General features: G+C 39.0%; 17 non-coding genes across 17 annotated transcripts; 5 read left to right on the plus strand and 12 right to left on the minus strand.

The window, feature by feature from the left end:
- Window positions 1–963: 963 nt before the first annotated feature.
- trnat-agu (transfer RNA threonine (anticodon AGU)) lies at window positions 964–1,037 on the minus strand. Its single transcript has one exon. It is a non-coding gene; the product is annotated as a tRNA-Thr (tRNA).
- Window positions 1,038–1,264: 227 nt separating this feature from the next.
- Window positions 1,265–1,338, minus strand: trnat-agu (transfer RNA threonine (anticodon AGU)). The gene has a single exon. It is a non-coding gene; the product is annotated as a tRNA-Thr (tRNA).
- Window positions 1,339–2,049: 711 nt separating this feature from the next.
- trnat-agu (transfer RNA threonine (anticodon AGU)) lies at window positions 2,050–2,123 on the minus strand. Its single transcript has one exon. It is a non-coding gene; the product is annotated as a tRNA-Thr (tRNA).
- A 194-nt stretch (window positions 2,124–2,317) lies between these two features.
- trnat-agu (transfer RNA threonine (anticodon AGU)) lies at window positions 2,318–2,391 on the minus strand. The gene has a single exon. It is a non-coding gene; the product is annotated as a tRNA-Thr (tRNA).
- Window positions 2,392–2,626: 235 nt separating this feature from the next.
- trnat-agu (transfer RNA threonine (anticodon AGU)) lies at window positions 2,627–2,700 on the minus strand. The gene has a single exon. It is a non-coding gene; the product is annotated as a tRNA-Thr (tRNA).
- A 230-nt stretch (window positions 2,701–2,930) lies between these two features.
- On the minus strand, window positions 2,931–3,004 carry trnat-agu (transfer RNA threonine (anticodon AGU)). The gene has a single exon. It is a non-coding gene; the product is annotated as a tRNA-Thr (tRNA).
- A 242-nt stretch (window positions 3,005–3,246) lies between these two features.
- On the minus strand, window positions 3,247–3,320 carry trnat-agu (transfer RNA threonine (anticodon AGU)). The gene has a single exon. It is a non-coding gene; the product is annotated as a tRNA-Thr (tRNA).
- Window positions 3,321–3,950: 630 nt separating this feature from the next.
- On the minus strand, window positions 3,951–4,024 carry trnat-agu (transfer RNA threonine (anticodon AGU)). Its single transcript has one exon. It is a non-coding gene; the product is annotated as a tRNA-Thr (tRNA).
- A 666-nt stretch (window positions 4,025–4,690) lies between these two features.
- Window positions 4,691–4,764, minus strand: trnat-agu (transfer RNA threonine (anticodon AGU)). The gene has a single exon. It is a non-coding gene; the product is annotated as a tRNA-Thr (tRNA).
- A 1,420-nt stretch (window positions 4,765–6,184) lies between these two features.
- Window positions 6,185–6,256, minus strand: trnaw-cca (transfer RNA tryptophan (anticodon CCA)). Its single transcript has one exon. It is a non-coding gene; the product is annotated as a tRNA-Trp (tRNA).
- A 250-nt stretch (window positions 6,257–6,506) lies between these two features.
- On the minus strand, window positions 6,507–6,578 carry trnaw-cca (transfer RNA tryptophan (anticodon CCA)). Its single transcript has one exon. It is a non-coding gene; the product is annotated as a tRNA-Trp (tRNA).
- A 1,108-nt stretch (window positions 6,579–7,686) lies between these two features.
- trnaw-cca (transfer RNA tryptophan (anticodon CCA)) lies at window positions 7,687–7,758 on the minus strand. Its single transcript has one exon. It is a non-coding gene; the product is annotated as a tRNA-Trp (tRNA).
- A 523-nt stretch (window positions 7,759–8,281) lies between these two features.
- Window positions 8,282–8,356, plus strand: trnaw-cca (transfer RNA tryptophan (anticodon CCA)). Its single transcript has one exon. It is a non-coding gene; the product is annotated as a tRNA-Trp (tRNA).
- Window positions 8,357–8,669: 313 nt separating this feature from the next.
- trnaw-cca (transfer RNA tryptophan (anticodon CCA)) lies at window positions 8,670–8,741 on the plus strand. Its single transcript has one exon. It is a non-coding gene; the product is annotated as a tRNA-Trp (tRNA).
- Window positions 8,742–9,123: 382 nt separating this feature from the next.
- trnaw-cca (transfer RNA tryptophan (anticodon CCA)) lies at window positions 9,124–9,195 on the plus strand. The gene has a single exon. It is a non-coding gene; the product is annotated as a tRNA-Trp (tRNA).
- Window positions 9,196–9,514: 319 nt separating this feature from the next.
- Window positions 9,515–9,586, plus strand: trnaw-cca (transfer RNA tryptophan (anticodon CCA)). Its single transcript has one exon. It is a non-coding gene; the product is annotated as a tRNA-Trp (tRNA).
- A 372-nt stretch (window positions 9,587–9,958) lies between these two features.
- trnaw-cca (transfer RNA tryptophan (anticodon CCA)) lies at window positions 9,959–10,030 on the plus strand. The gene has a single exon. It is a non-coding gene; the product is annotated as a tRNA-Trp (tRNA).
- Window positions 10,031–18,140: the final 8,110 nt, after the last annotated feature.

The raw sequence follows: 18,140 nt of genomic DNA on the forward strand, positions 1-18,140 counted from the left end.
CTCACAAATCCCCAATTTTAAGAGTCTAAAACTAAAACTAGAAGTGTCCATAGTTAGAATGAATGCTTTGTTGAACATGAACTCTGGTGGTTGTGGTACCATTTCTTGAAGATACGTTTCTGCAGCAGGGAATGACAGTCTGGTCAGGATCTTACAGGACAGTGAATGATGCACAGTAAGGAATCTTAAAGATAAACACGCTCAAACACTGGAGCAAATCAACAACTGGGGTGTGTGTAAATGCCCCCTAATCTACTGCTCTTCCACTCTTTTGAGAAGACAAGATGTTGGAGTGTCTGTGGGAATCTGTGCCCATTCAGTCAAATGATAATTTGATGTCAAGGCTCTGTGCAGGACACCAGAGGTCCTCCACACCAAACTTGTTAAACCATGGTTTTATTGACCTGGCTTTGTGCACAGGCCACATTGATGCTGGAACAGTCTCAAACTGTTCCATTTATCCTGCAGGATCTATGTTAATTTATGTTAATAGTAATTTTCTCTGTGTTTTTATTCGCAGAAATGGAGAAATTCCTGCATCAGATCTGAAAGGTAAGCCGTCTGTATCTCAGTCTCTCCACCAGAGGGCGCTGTAACCTTATTTATTACTTCAGTCAGGCGCTTCCTGATGTCCTTCAGATGTCTACCACTTGTTCTCATGTTAGTTTTGTGATAATTACTGCACTTCATACCTCTCAGGACTGAAGTGCTGAAGCATCTTCAAAGATAATCACATGCCTCCCGTTACGGCTGGATGTCAAGATGTTCCTCACAGCCTGACGGCATTGAAATGCAAACTGAATGGTCTAACGATTTGGACTTAATAAAAATCAGATGCTCTATACGGTCAAAAGCTCATCTCACATTCAGACCAGAGCTACTAAATCTACAATATCAAGAAACTCCAGCTATCATTTTATTGTTGGCATCTTTTAATATAAAAGCATCATTTCTCCCTGACCAAGGCACTGCTGGGATTCGAACCCAGGATCTCCTGTTTACTAGACAGGCACTTTAACCAACTAAGCCACAGCACCTTGTGTCCTTGAGGCTCATGGAGTGTAAGCAGGAAAGGGGGGGTTTGTGGCACTAGCACAAGGGGCTGTGGCTTAATTGGTGGGCCAGTGTGCTACTCCTCTGCACCTTTAAATAAAATCCCAGCTTAAGTTACGTTTATTCCATTTTTGTTTGCATGATTTGCTGAAGCTGATCGGGTTTGAACAGTGTTTGATTAAACAAAAATTTCCTAGAACTTGGAAAGAAAAGGCACTGCTGGGATTCGAACCCAGGATCTCCTGTTTACTAGACAGGCGCTTTAACCAACTAAGCCACAGCGCCAGATACCAGCTTTCTCAGCAAACAGTGTGGACTCACCAAATAATCAGATGCGCTGTATGGTCAAAAGACGATCTTGTTGGACCTTAAATTTAATACCTTGTTGCAGCAATAACAGCCTCCTTTCTTCTGAATGTGGACATTTTTGCCTGTTTCTGAGATCAGGCACTAATGTTGGATGAGCAAATTCATCCCAAAAGTGTTTAATGATGTTGAGCTGGTTTCTTCTTGTCAGACCTCGTCTTTACAGACATGCTAGAACTGGACATGCTGGAGAGAGTTTTAAAATACCAGAGCTTAGTTATTAGGAGTGGTGTCCGCATACTTATATTTATATAAACAAGAATATCATTTTAGGAATACTGGATAGTCCACATGGGTAAGTCAAAGCAGAATTCTTAGACAGGTGTCATTTAAAACAGCTTTAATCAAAGCACAGATACCAGGACTGTGGTCATTTTTAATTTGTAAAATAGATATAATCAAGGGTCCCCAGATGATTTAATGTTATTTGATTATATAATATTTTTACTGATATATTTCTTGTTTTCACACACAGGCAGTCTGGCTGATACTGGGACCAGTAGCTCAGGTGGGTAACAGTTGTGCAATCAAATTTAATTTCAAATTCTTCAGTTGTTGTCAGTCCTTTGGATTTTATTTCTCTTATGAAAGTTGAGCTCAAAATATAAAAGAGTCATTTTTCCATCACCAAGGCACTGCTGGGATTCGAACCCAGGATCTCCTGTTTACTAGATAGGCGCTTTAACCAACTAAGCCACAGCACCTTGTCGTTGTGACGTACAATGAGTGTAATAAGGAAAGGGAGCTAGGAGCTGGCAAAAGGGTTGTGGCTGAAGTTGCGTTTATTCTATTTTTAGAATAGCTGAAGCTGAACAGGTTTGGAAACGGTTGGTGAACAGTCTTTGTTTGATTGTTAAACAAGAAGTTCCAAGGATTTCAACAAAGGGAATGGAAGGCAAGGCACTGCTGGGATTCGAACCCAGGATCTCCTGTTTACTAGACAGGCGCTTTAACCAACTAAGCCACAGCGCCATGTGTCTACTGGGTTCATGGAGTGTTGGGTTGCTAGCACGAGGGGTTGTGGTTTAGTTGGTGGGCCAGTGTGCTACTCATCTGCACATTCAAATAAAATCCCAGCTTAAGTTACGTTCATTCCATTTTTGTTTGCATGATTTGCTGAAGCTGATCGGGTTTGGAAACGGCTGGTGAACAATGTTTGATTAAACAAAGAGTTTCCAAGAACTTCCAACTAATGGAAAGTAATACAAGGCACTGCTGGGATTCAAACCCAGGAGCTCCTGTTTACTAGACAGGCGCTTTAACCAACTAAGCCACAGCGCCATGTGATTATAAGGCAAAAAGAGTGTGAGGCCAATAGTATTTACACAACCCTGAATTTTTTAAGTGATTTAGATACCTCAGTTGGATGATTAATACAGAATTAAAAGCTCGTCTCAGATTCAGATCAGAGCTAGTAAATGGTCATGTAGTAACTACAAATATCAAGGAACTCCAGCTATCACTTTATTGTTGGCATCTTTTAATATAAGAGCATCTTTTCTCTGTGACCAAGGCACTGCTGGGATTCGAACCCAGGATCTCCTGTTTACTAGACAGGCGCTTTAACCAACTAAGGCACAGCGCCATGTGTCCGTTAGGGGAAACTAGAGCAAGCAGCTTATGGTAGGTTTTGAAGGACTTCAACAAATACTGTACAATGAAAGACAAGACACTGGGATTCATTTTTTGTGTTCCAGTTGTGTGGTCCAACACTGACTGTGAAAGAATTAAAGTTATACATACAAATGCATGTGGGTTATTGTTTGTTACAACTATTATCCTATTGTTGGCATCCTTTGATATAAAAGTATCCTTTTTCTATGACTAAGGCACTGCTGGGATTCGAACCCAGGATCTCCTGTTTACTAGACAGGCGCTTTAACCAACTAAGCCACAGCGCCATGTGTTTTTCATGGATAAGGTGTTAAGCAGGGTTTGGGGTGCTCGCACACGGGGTTGTGGCTTGGTGGGCCAGCGTGCTACTCCTCTGCACCACCACCACAGCTTATCAGCAAATATTTTAATTGGTCAAATTGAAAATAAAGAATTATGAGTCTTTATCTTTCTCACTCACAGACAATACAGATTCTTCATCAGATGAGGTCTCAGAAGCTGAGGAGGAGGAAGAGGAGAAGGAGGAAAAGGAAGGCGATTCAGGTCAGGATGCACTGACTGTGTGTTTTGCTCGTCTTGTTTGTTTGATGGTCTCTCAGGCCTGATGTATTTCAATACCAAAAATATTCAGTGATTAGTGATCTACACCTAGAAAAGCAAAGATCTGAGAAAGTTTACCAGAGCATCTTGAAGAAAATAAAATACCAGGAACTCTGTTTAGTCCATCACTCATTTAAACAAACTAGAATGTACACTAAGAAAAATAGCTGCCGTGATGAAATATCACATATTGAGGTTATGGTGATGATTTTAGGCAGCAAGGACCAGAAGTCTGGTCAGGACTGTCCATGTAATGACAGTTAGTAATTGTCCTCTTTATCCTGATCACTCTCAGCAAAACACATAAATTGAGGAAAAGGCACTGCTGGGATTCGAACCCAGGATCTCCTGTTTACTAGACAGGCGCTTTAACCAACTTAGCCACAGCGCCATGAGGTTGCAGTTTTGATGGAAGTAGTGACGAGAACAGAAACAAAAGAAAACAAATAAAATGTAGCAGAAAATAGAAAATATCTAACCCTAATTTATACATTTATAACATTAAGTGACCTTCAGCAGTGGGAGATCAAATCTTAGATTGATTTCATTGGTTTGTTGTAGCTGATTGTGTGTAGAAACGGCTGGTGAACAATGTTTGATTGTTAAACAAACAAGACTTTTCCAAGGACTTCAACAAATACAATGACAGACAAGATACTGCTGGGATTCGAGTCCATGATCTCCTGTTTACTAGACAGGCTCTTTAACCAACTAAGCCACAGCGCCTTGTGATAAGTCCTTCCAATGACTGTACACTGGAAATAAGGAGACGGGAACATACAACAAAATTTATGGCAGACAAGACATTTTAATTGTTTGCTTTTACTATTTTAATTCTTATAAGATTAATTTTATGGAAGTATGGTCTTGTGGTTTAGTTGGTGGGCTAGTGTGCTACTCCTGTTCACCACCTGACCACCTCGAAACCGAATCATAGCTTAAGTTACATTTATCCTATTTTTATTTTCATGATTTGCTGAAGCTGACCATGTTTAGAAAGGGTTGGTGAACAACATCTGATTAAACAAACAAGACTATCTCAAGGACATCAATGAAGAGGCACTGCTGGGATTCGAACCCAGGATCTCCTGTTTACTAGACAGGCGCTTTAACCAACTAAGCCACAGCGCCTTGTGTTGTATTTGGGGTGCAGCTGTTTTGAAGGTCATCAGCACTACTGCTTTTTTTAAATGGTCATTCCATTCGTTTCATTTTAAGGTCAGTGATAACAGAGTGTGTGTGTGTTTCTAATAAAGAGGTTGGTATGTTCCCAACAACACTGCTGCACCTCCTACACTTAAATCAGAACACCACATACTACCATGTCATTATCATGTTAATGTTAGACTAGAGTGATCCAACACCCAACACCCAAGCATCATCAGGTCATGGAGGCTCCTTTCAGTTGATAAATGGGGTACGGAGGGGTGACAGTGTACAGAAACGGCTACATCCTGAAACTGTATACCTGTAAAGTTAATGTTTATTGAAGGTGCAGCTAATTAAATAATCAATGAATGTACATACCTGGAAGCTAAGTAAGTGTAGTAATATTTTAATGTACGTTTGCCCAAAGATTAACATACAGTACATGTCTCTTTCTTTTCTACTGACAGATGGAGTCAATCAAGGTAAGAATACAATCAACCACCTTTCAGTTTTGCACTTTCTTTAATCATGAGTCGTTTACACTATATGACCGAAAGTACATGGACACCTGACCATATGCTTGTTGGACTGTCTGTGGGAATTTGTGCTCATTCAGAGAACATTTGTTTTTGGCACTGATGCTGGTCAAGCCTGAATTGATGTCCCAGTTTATTCTGAAGCCGTTCAGTGGGGCTGATGTCAGGGCTCCCTGCAGCTTATAGAGCTTGAAAATTTCCTTTAAATAATTGATTTATTACCTTGGTACCTTTTTATTTTGCTCATGTATTGTATCAATGTATCAGTAAATGGGTGTTGTTGTTTTTTCCTTTCAGATTCATCCCCAGACCCTAGTAATGACATGAAAAATGGTAATTATCTTTTCTTCTATAAATAACTTCACCCTGAATACACTGGATTTAAAACAAAGAGGAAGCAGATTAAAAGGCCAAACTTCTTAATAACCACCAAAATACAGCAGAAGTCAAAAGTTTATTCAGGTATAGCTGGTGAAGTTACAGTGACCCTTTATATAGGATTAGATTTACTAGACCAGCAATATGGCTGTTCAGATGCTTTCAAAATATAAACAGGTTTTAAAACATTTGAAAAGTAACAAGGTCTGGATTGAATGATCAGACAACAACATTTATTGCATAGATTGTATTGCAGGCTATTACCCACTTCTGTTTGCTCACAGTGCATAAATCGGTCATAGCTTGCTGGATTTCAGGTGCCTCATAAAAAAAAACCGCAGTGGTGGTTGTGATGTGTGTGTGGGGACGCAAAGATCTCTGATAGAACTGAATTAAATCGATTTCAGTATGAATTGATAATTCATGCAAGTCCACACACTTGTAATGTAAACGTATCGATTGACAGAAGTAATCAGAAAAGGAGGCTCTGACCACGACGTGATTTGAACACGCAACCTTCTGATCTGGAGTCAGACGCGCTACCGTTGCGCCACGAGGTCCTGTCTGTGGATTTCTAACAAGGCTATAACAGAAAGTGCAAAACTTAGCCAAAATTATGGATTAGCATGTTTGATTTGATATTTAGACATTTAGACAAGTTTGGAAATTGTATTAAACACTCCACAGCATTTTTGGTGACAAACGAGCGAAACTGATAAGTCGATTCCAGTATGAATTGAGAATTCATGCAAGGCCACATACTTAGATGTAAACGCATTGATTGACAGAAGTCATCAGAAAAAGAAGCATTGACCCCGACGTGATTTGAACACACAACCTTCTGATCTGGAGTCAGACGCGCTACCATTGCGCCACGAGGTCCTACATGCAGCTGTTTAGCCAAAATTATGGATTAGCATGTTTGATTTGTAATTTAGACATTTAGACAAATTTGGAACTTATATTAAACACTCCCTGACATTTTAGGTGACAAATGAGCATCTAAACCCATGGCAATGTAAAGCTCACTCGACTGTTGACAGTGTTAATCATGTTACAGCAAATTTTTGACAATTTGGCCAAATTTTATGCCAACTTTGATTGTTAAATAAAAACACAAACTTTTGTTCATTAGTGCATTATAAAATATATGACGTGGTAAAAACAATCCATATAGCTGTTTAGATGCTTGAAATGTTATAAATGAATATAAACAGGTTTTAAAATGTTTTAAAGTATTTAAGTCAGGGTTGAAAAAGGTGCCTGATAAAATACTGCACGTGTGGCTGTGATGTTTGAACGTGGTAATGCAAAGATCCTCTATAGAAACTGATAAGTGTGTGAATTGATAATTCATGCATGTCCACATACTTGGATGTAAACGCACCGAGCAACAGAGTCGTCAGAAAAGGAAGCACTGACCCCGACGGGATTTGAACACGCAACCTTCTGATCTGGAGTCAGACGCGCCATTGCGCCACGAGGTCCTGTGCAGTGCTTTCCAACCAAGGCTATAACAGAAAACATTAAATTCTGTTGCAAAAAAAGTATGCATTCGCATGTTTGATTCGAAATTAAGACATTAAGACAATTTTGGAACTTGTATTAAACACTCCCTGACATTTTAGGTGACAAACAAGCATCTAAACCCATGGCAATGTAAAGCTCACTCGACCGTTGACAGTGTTTTTGACAATGAAGAAAAATGTGAATTGTCAAATAAAAACAAAACAAGCAATATGGCTGTTTGGATGCTTTAAATGTTGGTTTAATAAGTAAAACATCTTTAAAAATGTAAACAGGTAAGTATTGAATTTTAGATTGAAGAAGGTGCCTGATAAAGTTCTGCACGGATGGCGGTGATGTTTGTACGTGGTGATGCAAAGATCTTTGATAGAAATCGATTCTAGTATGAATTAATAATTGTTGGTATCCACTTAACTTAGATGTAAATGCACTGATGGACAGAAGTAATTAGAAAAGGAGACATTGACCCCGACGTGATTTGAACACGCAACCTTCTGATCTGGAGTCAGACGCGCTACCGTTGCGCCACGAGGTCTTGTATTTATTAGAAATGCTCACGAATTTCCGCTTTTTTAAAACAGCCTTCTAACAAACCTTTCTAACAATTCATAAATGTTTGAACAGTTTTAGGAGCACACAGAACATGTTTAAGAGCTTCTTGAACGAAATATAATTCACACAATAATATCTGTGCCATTCATGCGGCACTAACTAACATTATTACTGTGACTACAGAAACATTTTGTAAAAGTAATTCTTTTATTATTTTACACTTAAGTTGTGCATGTAAAATGTAATCAGATTAGTAATAAAATGTAATATTCATACAGCCGAACATGCGTTTGCTATAATAAAAAACACCGTGGTCCACTGACACGACGCGCAACAGGGTTGCCAAGTGCAGAGGAAAGTGCATCCATCTGACTGAGAAACTCACAGCGTTACAGAGGCGCAACGGCAGCGCGTCTGACAGCCACCCGTGCAGTACTTCTTAGGGCAACTTCATAATTTTAAAACATTTAAAAACCTAATTAAAAATAATATTTAGGCATCTACACGACCATATTGTGGCGCAACGGTAGCGCGTCTGACTCCAGATCAGAAGGTTGCGTGTTCAAATCACGTCGGGGTCAGTGTCTCCTTTTCTGATGACTTCTGTCGGTAGGTGCTTAAGTGGCCTCGCTGATTATCAGTTTTTACGGGAATCTATTTAGTTCAGTTTCTATAGAAGATCATTGCATTATCACGTACAAACATCACAGCCACCCGTGCAGGTTTTTATCAGACAACTTTAATAATTTTTAAACATTTTAAAACCTAATGTTTCCATAATTGTCCAAATGTCTAAAATCCGAATGATCAATTAATACTGGAGTTCTATAGAAGTTTCTATAGAATAGCTTTGCATTACCGAATTTAGAATTTTATATATAGCCTTTATATATAGACCTTGTGGCGCAACGGTAGCGCGTCTGACTCCAGATCAGAAGGTTGCGTGTTCAAATCACGTCGGGGTCAGTGCTTTATTTTCTGATGACTTCTGTCGGTGCGTGCGTAAGTGGCCCCTGTAATTATCAATTCGTACTGGAATCGATTTAGTTAGTAAAAGATGTTTTACTAATTTATAAACAACAGTTAAAGCATCTAAACAGCCAGTTTGCTTGTTTTTATCCCATGTCATACAGTATATTTTGCAAAGCACTAATTAACATAAGTTTGTGTTTTTATTTGACAATTAAAGTTGACATAAAATTTGTTGTAACGTGAATAACATTGTCGACAGTCGAGTGAGCTTTACATTGGCATGGGTTTAGATGCTGTGGGGTGTTAAATACACATTCCAAAATGTTCTAAACGTTATAGCCTCCTGTTATAGCCTTGGTTGGAGGTCATTAAACATGACCTCGTGGCGCAACGGTAGCGCGTCTGACTCCAGATCAGAAGGTTGCGTGTTCAAATCACGTCGAGGTCAGTGTCTCCTTTTCTAATGACTTCTGTCGGTAGGTGCTTAAGTGGCCTCGCTAATTATCAGTTCTTACGGAAATCGATTTAGTTCAGTTTCTATAGAAGATCATTGCATTACCACGTACAAACATCACAGCCACCCGTGCAGGTTTTTATCAGGCAACTTCAATAATTTTGAAACATTTTAAAACCTAATGTTTCCAAAATTGTTCAAATGTCTAAAATCCGAATGATCAGTTAATACTGGAGTTCTAGAAGTTTCTATAGAATAGCTTTGCATTAACGAATTTAGAATTTTATATATAGCCTTTGTCGGTTTCCCCTAGGACCTCGTGGCGCAATGGTAGCGCGTCTGACTCCAGGTCAGAAGGTTGTGTGTTCAAATCACGTCGGGGTCAGGGCCTAATTTTCTGATGACTTCTGCCACCGTAAGTGGCCCCGGTAATTATCAATTCGTACTGGAATCTATTTAGTTAGTGAAAGATGTTTTACTAATTTCTAAACAACAGTTAAAGCATCTAAACAGCCAGTTTGCTTGTTTTTATCCCATGTCATACAGTATATTTTGCAAAGCACTAATTAACATAAGTTTGTGTTTTTATTTGACAATTAAAGTTGACATAAAATTTGCTGTAACGTGAATAACATTGTCGACAGTCGAGTGAGCTTTACATTGGCATGGGTTTTGATGCTGTGGGGTGTTAAATACACATTCCAAAATGTTCAAAAATAGCCTCCTGTTATAGCCTTGGTTGGAGGTCATTAAACATGACCTCGTGGCGCAACGGTAGCGCGTCTGACTCCAGATCAGAAGGTTGCGTGTTCAAATCACGTCGGGGTCAATGCTGTTTTACTAGGAATTCAAGGGAAGGGAATTCAATTGATGGTAAGACTGTAAACCTCTGACAATATATGCCTTAAGGGGTACAGATTGGTGTCGTGATTAGTTGTGCACCCACATGTAATGATTATTGTTGTTAATTCTTTGTACCTCTTGCTGTTGGTGTTTGTTTTGTTTCCAGTGCAGTTAATTTAGTAGTAATTTAGAGCTTCTGACAGTATTTTGTTTTATATGCTATTAGGTGAAGACAAGCAGCCCTTGTGTACAAAATGTGAAGCTCTTCAGGTAAGTAAGTGCATAAAACATTTATTATTATGAAATCTGTGCCAGTGACCAAGCGTAATCACCAAGCTATTATGTGGTTATTGTGGTTTAACCTGGTTTGTGAGTAATGTGTATTGTATAATTGAACAAACAATCTCTCATTTGAATATTTAGAAAATTGATTCAACACATTTTGCAATTTAAATTAAATTGCTGGTTTTAAATGTCCATGACTTTAAAGCAAGCTATATTTCTCTTACAGAGACCAATCCATCAGATTGTCAGACCAAAAGAGATCTGTGAAAATCGATGGCAGTAAGTATATCATGATCCATCTTTGTTTCTTTATTATTTGGTGTTTGTTTTTTTTAATCCATACTAGTTTACTCCAGTTAGTCTTCTCTATGAAAATATTGCTACCATCCGAGAAGGTCTGACTCCATATCATCTTTTTAATAAGTCCCAAATTATATTGGGTGTTCAGTGGGGTTGAGGTCAAGGCTCTGTGTAAGCAACTAGAATCCTATTACATAACAAACTAATAAATAAATAATTTAATTAATGAATGAACAGCTTTTAAACTGTGCATAAATCTGGCTCCAAAACCTCTGTGCTTCCATCCTTTGGTGTCTTAACATTAGCTATTAGCACTATAACTGATGTTTATGAAATTTGACCCAGAAACCCATTTTAGTTCAGGGTTAATTAACACATTTCCGTCGTTCCTTTCATACACCTCTGATTGTGTTCTGTGCCAGGCTGATGCTGGAGGACGAGGGAGTATATGAGTGCTCAGAGACAGGGCTGGTCTTTGAGGTGTCACAGAGGGTCCGGATCCGCTACCGCATCCTTTCCTGGAGCAAGTTTGGTGCTTACCTTCGCGACTCGTGGAAGTTCGCTGGGCCCATCTTTGACGTGGACTGTGATCCTACCATCCTAAAGTCCATCCAGTTCCCGCATTCACTTTGCCTGGCAGGTATGGCAAAAGCATTCCCAGTACTCTATATTGGAAAATTTTTTTACTACTATAACATCCTTGCTTGATCTTTGAATAATATTTGAAGAATTATTGCCTTATATTGTGATATTAAAACAAAAAAAACTGAACAAAGAAGTGCATTAATTTTTGCCCCAAATTCAAAAGTTGTAGTTGACAGCACTGTATGACCACTAGAGGGCGCTTTGCTGCCAACTTGGTTTGAAAACTCTGCCCTATACTGATGTCATAGTTATCACTGTTGGGGATGTGGGGTATGTATGCAAATTCCTAAATTAGGTTGTAATCTTATTCTAATCTCTCTTATGTTTAGTTTTCCTCAAGAGTCTGGCATTTTTTCAAACTGAATACAATGTTGTTCATTGTATCAACACTAACTAATATTGTATCAGCACAACTAAAAGGGACAGCATAGTTCTCTCTCAGGTTATCAGCTCTTATATATGACAGCAAATCTTTGTCTCTGTCTTAGAAGTCAGAAAAAGGCAGAAAAAAGGCTAGATGACCAACAATCATATGAACAAATCATATAAAATTGGGCCAGCAGGTGGGATAGACAATCGGAGCACCAGGCTGCACTGACCCCAGATGCTTAGGTTACAGAGAACAATCAAAAGCCTGAATAAATAAGTATGTTTGTAATATGGATAGATTTAGTAGGCAGTTCTTGATCCTCTTGTGTCAAAAGATGTGAGGGTTGAAATTTGAAATAAACAACATTATGAAACAAAATATTTGTATTAGTGGACTCAGACTTTTTGTCCCCACTGTATCTTGTCAAGTTTTCTCAGTTTTTTCTTCTCTATCCTGCACGTTAGGTCCAGACAAAGACGTGAAGTTTAGCGTTCTTCATGTGAAGAATAACAAAGGCCTCATTGAGCCGTCAGTAGATCACTCTCGCAGTCATATAAAGTGGAACGTGTCATCTCTGTCTCCGGTGGGACCCATCGCTCAGACCGATAAACCAGCCGAGCATCATGGCGTCGTGCTGGTCTACAGGGAGGTGGGACAGCTGAACTCGTACTCATTCCGGGTGTATCTCGCTACCAACAACGACTCGGACATTGCGGTGAGTAGGATTGCATTTTTTTAATTTTTATATATGCAAGCACATCCTTCAGAGTGATGTGAAAGACTAAAATTATATTGAAATTATAGATCGTGATCAATTGCAGTCATTGCTGCTGACGGTGGTGAGACTGGTTAATGGTGATGTCCTGGAAAATACCAGTATAAAATAAAATACTATGATTTATATTGTATTGTATTTATTTCATGTATATTAGAGCTCTGATGATAGAAAGTTCAGCATTTCCTGTAAGTGCCGCATGATAGTGAAGATGAGGTGTGGGGAAACATGCTCGAATGATTATAGTGAAAATGAACTCGTTCTATTTTTGAGTTTTCAGTAAACTAGATGATTCTGAAATAGCACCCTTGGATTCGGGTTCTGTCCTCGTTCTCTGCGCTGTACCAGAAGTATTGACGAAGTGTTACTATGCGGTTAACACAAACAAGTCGGACAGGAAGTGTGTGGGTGCGCTTTGAGTGCGTACGTAAACACTGGGTCATAGGTGAACAAAGGCTTGCTTGACTTTTTTTTTGCTTCTTTCATTTTAAGAGCATCCTGGCCAGGGTCCTGATGGGTCCGGGTCCCAACACATTTACTCACTTCCTCCCAAATAGGGGAGGATTAAATAATCTGGATTAATTATTTGTTTATTATTATTGTAGTTTATGAGCGAGCATGTGTCAAAGTTTGCCAGTTTGCAGAAAACAAATAGTCCAGCAGTTCAAAAACAAATTTTCTCCGAGTTTAAATGCAAGGAATTTAGGGATTTAATCATCTACAGTCCACTACATTATCGAAAGATACTGAGAATCTAAATAAATCCCTGTGCATAAAGGACAAGGTTAAATACAATATTGAATTGTATTTAATTGACATTTAATACAGCGTAAAGCACTGCATTAAAAATGGACGTGCTTCTGCAATGAGTAGAACCACATGGGTTCGGGAATATTTTGGACATTTCTTGTAAGTAAACACAGGTCGTTACTGCATGTACGAATTCAGTTCAATTCGCTACTTTCAATTTTCATTTGACTAAAAACCTCTCAGACGAATTCCAAATGTTCTTGTTTTGATATTTTTGGTCATTTATTCACCACCTGAGATGATACTGATGATGATGCTTAGCAATATTACTAGAACTAGGCTAGTAAATCACCTTTCAAATGTCATCACGCATTCTTTCCCACTGCATGATGGTTTTCACAGCATCGATGAGTACGCCAAAATATTTGTGTACATTTTATTGCATAAAAGAATATGACTATGAATAAGCCTTGTAACCATACGCAGCGCTAGATGAACTGTCTGTTCTGTAGTGAAACCAGTGTGTGTGGTTTCATACCTACACATAACAGAAACATTTCAGTGTGGTGTAATGAGAGCAGTGATGACATCGGACTGTTTGTGGTTGCACTGTCACGCTTGTATTATATTTCTGAACTGTTCTAGAAAAGTATCTCAATTATGTGGACACCTGATCATGACCTTGTTGGACATCCTAGTTCAAAAACCATGTGTATTAATATAGGTTAACCATGGCTTTTATAACAGCCCTGATGATTTTGAAGTCTGCAGGAATTTGTGTCCGCTCAATCAAAGAGCATTTGTTAGGTCAGGTACTGACAAGAGAAAAGTAAAAAAAAATGTCACAGTACAAATGTCACAGATCACCTGAAGTGTGTTCCTATCCACCTCTTATTGCAGGACATCAAGAAGGAGGTGAGGAGCTCAAAGAAAAGGTACGTGAAGATAGAGAAGCCACCTCAGTGCCAGAGGCTGCTGGAGGAGAACAAGAAGTACCGTCTGACCAGCGAGCCCCAGGGTGACATCACACCCGAGGTGAGCTTCTCTTCAGGAAACAATGTTGCTTGGGTGAATATAAGACACATGTCAAACTCAAGACCTGCGAGAGCTTAAAATACGATAAAAAATAAAATAAAAATAAAATACGATAAAATAAAATACGCATGATTGTCTTAAAATACAATCATAAATTCGTACATAAACTGCATGTCCCACAATGCATGCCGATTTTGTGACCCGCAAAGTGATGGCAGTGTTTCCACATCAGTATTTAACTGAGGCGGTTTTCCAACAAGTGATGTTGAGAAATATTTACAAATAATTCCAAAATGTACAAGATGAGACAATTGAAGCACAAGGAGGAAATTTTATGAAAGATGAGAAAGTGAAAACAAGTTTGTGCTTTAAGCATCTGTGGTAAAGTATACAATATACAATATAAATGTAGATATACGTATATTATAAATGTTCAGTATAAATTTGGCATTTTAACACCAAACACAGAATTTAGCTTTCAAGAAAAACAGCAAATTGTCCCAGACTTAAAAGGCAGACTGCAATCACAGCAGGAAACGTTACATTTGGTCCTTTTAGGGCCACCATAATGCAGATGTGACCCTCGGTGAAAATGAGTTTGACACACCTGATATAAGAGGAAATTTGTCTAATTGGTTTGGAAGAGGCTGGAACACGGGTTTCACTGTCCACAGTGAAACAAGCAACAATGCACCTACTGTGAAGCATGATAATGGTAGCATTGGGCTGTTTTCTTGCCAGTGGAATTGATGCATTGCAGAAGGCGAATTTTTAACACGGCTAAATGAACCAAAAACTTTTTGAAATGCTGAAATACAGCAGAAATAAAAATTTGAAGGTCCTAAGCCTAAGCCTGTGAATAAAATATAGCCTCTACTAAAAAGTAATATTGTTGATGCTATTAAAAGCTCTGCTTTGTCTAACACATCATCTTTTCATTTGTTTCCTCATTGAAGGACATCCAGTTCACTCTGGCTGTGGTGAAGATAAAGGGCTACTTCGAGGCGTTCTTCGAGCAGCCCCCTACGTTTAAACTTTCCTTAATCGAGACTGAATCGGAACAAGTTGTGTGGTCAACCATCATTCGAGAAGGTATGATGAAACCATACCCCTGGTAACCAATACCAAGAGTTTATGTAAAACCTACGTCACCCGAATGGCTATTTCTGGAAAAGGGAAGGAAGTATAAAATGAAAAATAATGCGGTGATTATTGGTAATTTTTTCCATCACCTTTAATGCCTTTGCAGTGATATAATGCACTAGCCCACCACTGCTATGCTTACAGCTATGATTGGGTGTGTGGTGGAATAGTTTGCTCATTGCTGATGCCATTGAAGCACCTGCCAGAGGGATGGGAAATATAACAGTAGTGTGAGACTGTATTTTCTGTAGTGTGATACTAATTTCTTCCCGACTGTCTGGCTGGTGAAAAGAAGTGGTATGTGCGCAAATGTCGGAAGGGATGTGTGATAGTCTGTGACTCTCCTAAGTAGGGGGCTGCAGCTGTGGAGGAAGTAATAATTAGGGAATTTGGTATTACTGTTGGGAAGAAAATGAAAATGTGCAAAGGTAGAATTTTTATTTTTGACTTAAAAATACTAAAGCTGGGTGTTCTGTTACAGGAGACTGTGCGGTGAACGTTGAAAACACCCGAATGCGATCAGTGAGTAAGTACAGAAAGACTGAATTGACCAGTTTGACCCTCTGTCTTATAGAACTAGACCATGTTTAATACCAGAACTTTCCAGACCAAATTAGTAAGAGAATATTAAAAAAGCAAAGGTGACACTCTATGGACTAAATCTAAAATTGCAAACCTTAACCAAAATTGTAAACTATATGGCCAAACATATATGGATACCCCCCTAATTAGTGTCTGTGTTTCATAATTACGGGTGTGTTATTAACTACATAAAATGATTGACATGCTTCCAACTTTGAGTTTGCGTTTGATGTGTAGAAGCTCTAGTGTCCAGCACAGATCCTTGACCTCGGCCCAAAACCTTTCAGGATTTATTGGAACATCATTGGCCCTCATGTCCAACATTAGTGCCTGACCTCACAAGTATTATGGACACACATTCCTCTAGACACTTCAAAATCCTCTCAAAACGTCCTCCAAGAAGAGTGAAGGCTGTTAAAGCCTTCAACAAAGAGGCTAGGCATCTTCTGAACTGAGATGTCAAGAAGCTTGTGGTCTAGTCAGTTGCCCACATACTTTTGGTTTAAGTGTGTATTTTTTTTTACCGGTGAAGCCATGTGATGATGTTATTGATGATGATAGGACGGCTTCATGGAGTACCTCTAGCTACATGTTGTAATTGTAAATTCCTGCTGAACATGGAAATGAGACTAACTGATAATTTCTCCCCAAAAGGTCGGAAGAGAAGCAGCAGCCAGTCAAGTGAGGATCCGTTCCCTAAAAAAGCTCGCTCGTTTGATGAGTCAGGTAACTGGATTGATTGTTAAGCTTGATTATTAATGTGTCTTTACATCGATAAATTATCCTGCAATTCTTGTGTAGCTTGGCCTCTTAATTTCTTGTTGGTGACCATACATGGAACACTGATCTATTGCCAATGGTAGAAAGTTAAGCATAATTCGCTATTCAATTGCGTAAGGTTTTGATAGCTGATTTAAGCAATGGTTAAAAATTCTTAAAAGTCAAATTTGAAGTCAAATTCTTTTGTACCTAGTCAGGAACATAATCACCCAGAGCTCATGTAATACTTTTGGAACCATGATTCTGGATTTTGGAGTTTGATGATACAAATATAGACTAAAGATAGGTCTATAACATCCTGGCCCATTTTGGCCAGCAGCTAGTGCGGGCGCAACTTAAGATAAAGTCTAGCATTACCAGCTACACCTGGGAAAATGCCTTATAATCATCCCAAAGCTTCAGCTTTTTCTTTCTAATATTTGTCGTGACAACTTCTTAAGCTTTTTTAAAGCTATCTGCACTTCTGAGCTTTCCTTCTTTTCTCTCTCTAGTAAGCTTTTGGATTTTAACTAGCTGGTTTAGTTACACCCAATTGCTTTTTTTCTTAAGTGTTTGCCATTCATGTTTTTATTTATGAGGGAAAGGTGTATTTTTAAATTGGTGGGCATGCAAAGGCATGTTTGGTGTAGCTCTAGTCTGTGGCTTTCTACCACAGTTGGTTAATTGGATAAAATGGCATTTTCATATTTCAAAAAACCATCTACAGTCCATAACATTATTAAAAGTTTCTAATATAACCACATAAGCTCTGGCATACTTTGGAAAATGCTTGTATGTAAATTATCCCTGGGCTGACTGTTCAACAAGTCCTCTATTTAGCCCAATCTGGTCCTTCTGGTCACTGTTTGATTTGCGTTAGTAGCTCTTTACTTGTTCCTTTATAAAACCTGCATGAAATGTTTCATGTTTATAGACGGAGTGCAGACGTCACACGGAGCGGACTTAACCGACAAGCAGCTGATGCAGTTGGCTAAATGCATGGGCAAGGAGTGGAAGCAGGTGGCCATCGCTTACCTGGACCTTACCAAGCAGGATGTGGAGGGGATCGAGGCGTCCGAAGAGGACCTGGCCATGAAGAGGTTCCAGATGCTGGATTGCTGGAGGAGGCGCCAGGGTAAAGGAGAGGCTGGAGCCGTCCAGCTGTTAGAGATACTGGACCAGGATGACGTGCCCAGTGAGGTCATCTGTAAACTTCGCGGTGAGTGCTTGTGTACTCGACTCGTTCTAGCATCTCACGAACAATCACATTTACAAACAGTTGTGAATTTTATTACGACTAGTCTGGCTTCATTCATATCTGTAACCACTATGCTTTGTTTTTGTCTCTTTTCTTTCAGAAATGCTGCGTTCTGATTCCCCTAATTAAGCTCAGATCATTTTTTGAATGGACAAAAAATCCTGGACTTGATAGAAGATCATCAGAAGAACATT

Source organism: Trichomycterus rosablanca, chromosome 25 (genome assembly GCF_030014385.1).
Source record: "Trichomycterus rosablanca isolate fTriRos1 chromosome 25, fTriRos1.hap1, whole genome shotgun sequence".
Classification (NCBI taxonomy): Eukaryota; Metazoa; Chordata; class Actinopteri; order Siluriformes; family Trichomycteridae; genus Trichomycterus; species Trichomycterus rosablanca.